A 6810-nucleotide genomic window follows, 5' to 3' on the forward strand; every position below is an offset into this window, starting at 1 on the left:
GGATAGTTGCTCTATAATGGGCTTTATTTCATCAGGTATTGGCAAGTTGAATGCATCAAGGAAGATGTCTTTGATTTCTGTTAATGCTTGCCTCTACCTATACTCATTACTGAGTATCTCCTACTTTTTCTTCTTCTCTAGTGCCTCTTGCACTTCATTTATCTGTGCTAAGTTCATTTTCTTCTAGTCATAGCTTGGTATGACTATTTCTTCATCAAGTGCAGGGTCTCCATAATGAAGTACCCTTGCTACCTTGGTGGAGCTCGAGCCTGGTATTGATATTTGTAGTGGTACTGCATCAATGCTCAACTGCTTAGTAGGAGTCCCTGTAGTAGGCAAATTGACTAGAGTTGGTATTGCCTCTTGTTCACTCTCCTTAGGGGTTTTCTCCTCTTCCTTTTCTTGTTCACTTCTACCTTGATCAGTTATGGTGATTAGAGGAAGTGCACCTTGGTTTTGTGATGTAGGATTAGTGGTACCTTTCTATCCTGTATTCTCCTTAGCTTGCTCCTTGAAAGTTACTGTGACTGTAGTGTCAACCTTAGCAGTTGCATCTTGAGCTTGTTGCTCTTGTGGTTGATCACTTGTAGTTGTAGGAGGTTGTGAAGGTGGTTCTTGTGTGTTCAACTTTTCCTTGGTTATTTCAGCTACAACTTTCTATAACTCTTCTACACTCACCAAAATAGAATTTGTACACAACTGTGATTGTAAAGTTGTTTGGTGAAGGATCTTTCTGAGATCCTCTGAAGTCAATGGATTAATTTTTTGACTAGTAGTTTCAGGAACATATTTCACAATTACTATCTCTGTAGGTGTAGGTGTAGCATGTCGAGGAATGGGTGGTGGCAATTGTGTGTCTTGGACACTTTAATCCTATTGCTGCTTCTTAGTTGCTGCCTCATCACCTTTCTGTATTTCTTTCTCCACTGTTACCTCTTCCTTTTATTTCTCTCCTTCCTCCTTTTCATTTTCCTCTTCCTCTTCATCATTATTTATTCCCTCAAAGGGATCTTCTTGTCCTTTATAACTTTCCACATGAGAGTGGACTTCTTTACAACATCTTCAACTTTATTTTGCAGAATGTCGAAGGCTTTGTATTTGGGTGCAAATTTTCTCCCATGTTTCTTGCTAACCTTACTTATTTGACCATTAGTTACGTCAAGCATTACATGAGCCAAAGTTGACTCTCTTATGTCTTTCTCCATGTTTAGGCAATAATGCCATTTATTTTCAACTATTGAACTTAGCTCCTTAAGCATAGAATTATCAAGTTCAAGTAGAGTGGTCTTGAACTTGGCCATCATAGTGTAGATGGATTCTTCCACTATATACTGATCTTTTCTTGAAAGCTTATTAAAATCAATGGTCTTTAATCCAATTAAATCTGCATTATCCCTAATGTTATCACAAACATTTTCAAGGTCAGATTTGGTGGTGTGACTTACCACTCTGAATTTTTCATTGTCAGATTCTATCCTTTCTTCATCTGACTCTAGAGACGCTACATATTTTCTTATTTTCTTTTCTGTTGGACCTCCTTGCTCTATGGATTTCTTCTTTTCCTATTCTTTGGCCACTTTTGTTGTTGCCCTTGTATCTACCCTTGTGGTAGGCTTGGCTAGGCTTGGCTTGTCTACTTTCTTCTTCCCTTTGGGTTGTGCAATAGGCTATTTTTGTGCCTTCCTCTTCTTAGGTTCTACTTTTGGTACTTCCTACTCGACACCTTCTTCTTCCTCTACATCCTCACCCATGCCTTGGGTTAGTGCTAATGGTTCTTGTCCTTGTTCTTATTCATCATCATCAGCTTCTTCATCTTCTTCTTCCTTAGCTACCCCTTCTCTAATTCCTTTAGTTTCTTTACTAGTTTTTCATTTTTCTTCAATGTGGAGGCAGTCTTCAACTCCATTTCCACCTTTGATCTTACCACATCATAAGTCCCAAAATGTGGTGCACTCTTATCCACTTCTTTTACTAACAATGTTGTTAGAGTTGCAGATGCCTCATCTATATTTATCTCATATCCAAGAGGTCTTAACCATCTAACCCTTGGTATGGCTGCTTATATGTAAGTATAATCAATATCCACAAGAAAAAATACACCATTTACATGTTGCTCAACCAACGAAATAGGTATCCTCAGTCTCTGTTTCATGGATTTCTTGAAATCCTCAAAATAACTTGTCATAAGAGCTTTAAAATTAGCTCCCATTTGTTCAATATACTCATTCACTTGAGCTACTATGGACCTATTAGTTTTCCAGCTAACTTTAACAAAAGATGGAAATTCATTTTGTACATAGAAAAATATACAAATCAAAATTGCACCAAATTTGCATTGTACTCCCTTAGTTCTCCTTATTGGTCCTAGGTTTTCATTGATTTATTGCAATTGCAATTTTGCAAGATCATAAGTATGATCCCTTTTGACAAGTTTATAACCAACATTTATTGAAATGCATGGTACACTGTTGAGTCTACTAGATTGATAGAACTTGTGAGAAATAACCCTAACAAAAAAGTCAACAAGTGGATCTTGAATGGTATCTATAATCATTCCTCTCTTTTTCCATTTGGCTCCTGTGTTTTTCTCAATGGCTTCTTTAGAGTCACTTTTGAGAGTCTTAGGCTGATTTAGGGTTGGATACCCTATTACTCTATGAAAAATCCTCTTTGATATCTTGATTGGGCCATCTTCCAACCTTAAACTTGCATCACGAATCTTGCTCAACACTATCTTGATCCATTTAGTTTTGAAGACAATGGGGAACTCTAGGGCATGAGTCAAACCCTTCCTTTCAACAATTAGGTACTCTTCCTTCAAAACTCTATTCTCACAAAACTTGTCATAAGCTTCTCTCATCTCCATATGACCTATATCACCAATCTTACAATTATAACACCTCCTAACATCCTGGACCATAACTACCTTAGGAGGAATTATGGATAGCGTTGTAACTAGGTCAGTTTTGTATGTAACTTTAGGGATTGGCCAAAAATTTGGTTATTTAACTTCATTCGACACTAACTGGACCTCAAACGACTCTTTCTCTTGCGGTTTCCTAGAATTAGAGGCCATTTCTTCTATCTAGGGTTTTGAACATGAAGAAATTTAAAAATACATAGCTCAACACTAGTGTAAATACCTTGGAATTGATAAAACTATGTTGAATCTTCATTGAAATCGACTCAAACACTGGATTCTCTGCTTGAAAGTCATTCTACACTTTTCTTTGTCGTTTCTCTTTGTTCTCAATGAAGAAAAAATGATTCAAAATATGATCATATAACCTTATTTTGTAGCATTTAATGCTTAGTGCATTTACAACTGTCCACTCGACTTCTTAAGCATTTCTGCATTACTCGGCTTCCATTGATTTCCAATTACTCAACATACAGTAGAGTTTCCTTTACTCGGATTCAACTAAAATTTCTCTTCCCTTGGCTTCTACTACCAACTCGGCTACAACTAATCATTAAACTTCTACTGACTTTAGCAAGCAACTCAGCATGTATTGGGATTTTACTCAGCATCTAAAGGCATCTTTACTTACTTAGCAATACTGGTGAAAACTTGAAGTTTTGACTTTGCATCTCTATTCATGCTGATATATCCTTTTCAATACTTGCTTGTCTTGGAATTGATGTATGATAAAGCTTTGTATATCAGTTTCATATGTCTTCTTTTTCTTAGTTGGATGAAGTGTGACCACTTGACCTTTTGGGTGAAGTGATCCCTTCATTGGATTTGTTGCTTCCATCTTTCTTCTTTCATGTCTTATTCATTTCTCCTCTAGTGTGTTCAACATCAACCTTCTCTTTTCCTTTGTTAAACTTTAAGTTGGGTGCCTTTTACCTTGTTGGGCAGTTCCTGTTGATGTGACCAATTTTCAAACAACTGAAACATGTTGTTTGGATCAACCATCTACTGTAGTTTCCACTAAAATGTGTTCTTATGCAATTTTTAGGTATGTGTCCATATTCTTGATAGTAGTGATAACTATATCTGGTGTTGTAGTCCCAATTGTAGTGATGTCCATGATTGTTTGCCCTTGCTAGTTGATTAGGTGTCCACATAGGCTTTGATCTACACTCAAAAGCTCTATGTCCATACTTCTTGCAATTGTAGCAGTGACCTTCAAATCTTGGTGTTCTAATAGTTTTTGTCCTACAGTCATGTGCTTGATGTCCTCGCTTGTTGCACTTGTGACAGTGACCCATATTCTTAGTTTTGTCATGCTGATTGGCATTCTTACTCCTACACACATTAGAGGTATGTCCTTTTTTACCACAAAAATAACAAGTAGGTTTAGTATTCTTAAATTTGTCACTTCTTTCTTCTGTAGTCCTGAAGTGTCATTACTGGCTCTTGGCAGTTTCAGTAGCTGTTCAATGTACTTGATAGCCTCATTGGGTTTTTTGAAGCTCTCTGCAATCTTCTTCTCTCTTTTTAGGTCATTTTACAGTTTTTCATTTTGCATCTTTAGTGTAGAGATCTCAATGTCCTTGATATTCAGTTCATGATGTGCATTCATCATTTGGCTTAGGGTGTCCAACTACATGTTGGAAATTCTTGCAAGCTCAATTGAATTTTCTTCCAATCTATTGGCAAGGTTTCTCTTGTCTTCTTATATCATAGCCTTCTCTTCAATGGCTTTTTTCTTCTATTCAGTTATTTCACAAAGCATCATGGCTTGTGATTCTTGTTCAAGCTTGAGAGATTTGATCTCTTCTACTTGGACTCTATTCTTCTGCATCAAGTTTGCTATTGCTGCATCAAATTCTTTGGAATCTCCATTTGAAACACTTTTGAGTGTCAATCTCCTTGTATTGTGTATCATTTTCAGCAATGGAAATCTCTTTCTTCTCTTTAAGGATTTTCTTAGTTCTTCTTTGGCTTCTTCTATAGTATGTAAAGCAAGTTGTATATCAATCACCTGGTTCTCTATGACCTTCCCAAGTTTGTAGACTTCCATTTCTAGATCTTTTCTTCAAGCTGTACGATTCCTCCTTGTGAGAACTTGGCTCTAATACCAATTGTTGGAATTTACAAATGGAAAGATTTACTTCTGGGGGGGTGAATTAGAAGTAACTAACTTTAACCTTTAAAAATTTTAACTGAGATCATTCACATGCATCTACCATATCTATTTAACATAAAAATAAAGACATGCATGAAAATAGATAACACAAGATTTGGTCACCTAGAAACCCTCCAAAATGAGAAGGTAAAACTAGGGTGGGGACGACACCCACAAATTATCACTACAACAATATGCAACTTTTTAGGGTTACAAAGTTTGATCACTTCCAATAGTTTTCCCAATGAAAGGCCTACCCAGTTAAAGGATTTACACTCTATTAAAATTGACATGGTTAAAGGGTTTACAAACACTCAGAATGTTACCCTGTTAAAGGATTTAGCACCTTGTTGAAAGGATTACAACATGGCTATTAGACAAACCTATCATCATAGGATTTTCATTCCTAATACAATGGCTAGAAAGTATTAGAATCTAATGATCTGATGACTTACAATCTTTGATTGTTGATTCTAGATTCTTGTTCTACTCAATCTGATCTGATCCTTCCTTGATCTGATATGTCTCTACTCGAAGTGCTAATGCTCTATTCAAACCAAGTAAATTTTGCAATGATGCTCTTCCTTCTCTAAGTCCTTATATCCCTCTAAACTTTGCTAGCATTCTCCCATATATCTCTCTTACTCACTCATGAATTATGGGATATTTCCCTACTTTTAAAGGCTTCGAAGACTTAGGGTTAGGAATGAATCTATGATCAATATTCATCCTTCTTTTCCCACTCAAATCTTTATACTTTTCTTATTGGTTGCATGCCTTCTCCATTTTTCTTATTAGCTGCATGCTGATTACATAGGGAATGTAAAATATTTGATCTTATCTTTAATATCCTTCAAGATTCATCTTAAGTCAGCTCAAAAATGGTTTACACCTGAGTTTGTAAGGGCACAAACTCATATGTTGATTTTGTGTTACTCGACACTTACTAATTGCTGATGCTCAACACATATAGGAATTTTTTCTTGCTCAGCTCCTATAGTAACTCTATCTCACTCGACATCTATACTTTGCTCGGCACCTATAGTGACTTGGCATCTATAGGGACTCAACATCACTTATCACTCGACATTTGAGTCTTGCTTGGCACTTGAAGTTCACTTGGCACCTGTTGAATCTTTGACTCAGCACATACTATAGCTTGGCATCTATATCATACTCAGTATCATCTTTGAAAATTTTAAAGTGTGTTGACACTCAATTGTCAAAACCAATCTAAGACCAACAATTGGCATTCTTGCCTCTACTCTTTGAATCTTCCATTCTATGGTGCACCTTGTAAGGGATGCATAAGCTAGGTCCATTTGAGAGCCACTCTCATAGCTCTTGCACATCATAGATAGGAAGCTATAAGCCACTTCTTGAGACTCCCTCTTCTATGGGTTCTCTCAAGTGTAATGGTTTATAGAAGTGTGCCTGGTTTTTGGTATACACCCTCAACCCTCATTAAGAGCTAGTTTCTCTACATAAAAACTCTATTCTACAGGATAAAGGTGATCTTTTCAATGTTCAAACTAATCAAATCCCTTAAATAGAAGTTGGGTTATATTATAACATGCACTAAAAGTAATGATAATAATAGGCCAATCATCAAATGAAATAAGTGATGATGCAAGGCAAGTTGCTTCCAAAGATTTTATTTTAGATTGTGTTTTTGTGAAAAAATTAGAGTTTTTGTGAAAACATTAGAATTTAGGGTCTTTTGTATAAATAT

Source organism: Cupressus sempervirens, chromosome 3 (genome assembly GCF_028749045.1).
Source record: "Cupressus sempervirens isolate cs-2001-9-10 chromosome 3, ASM2874904v1, whole genome shotgun sequence".
Classification (NCBI taxonomy): Eukaryota; Viridiplantae; Streptophyta; class Pinopsida; order Cupressales; family Cupressaceae; genus Cupressus; species Cupressus sempervirens.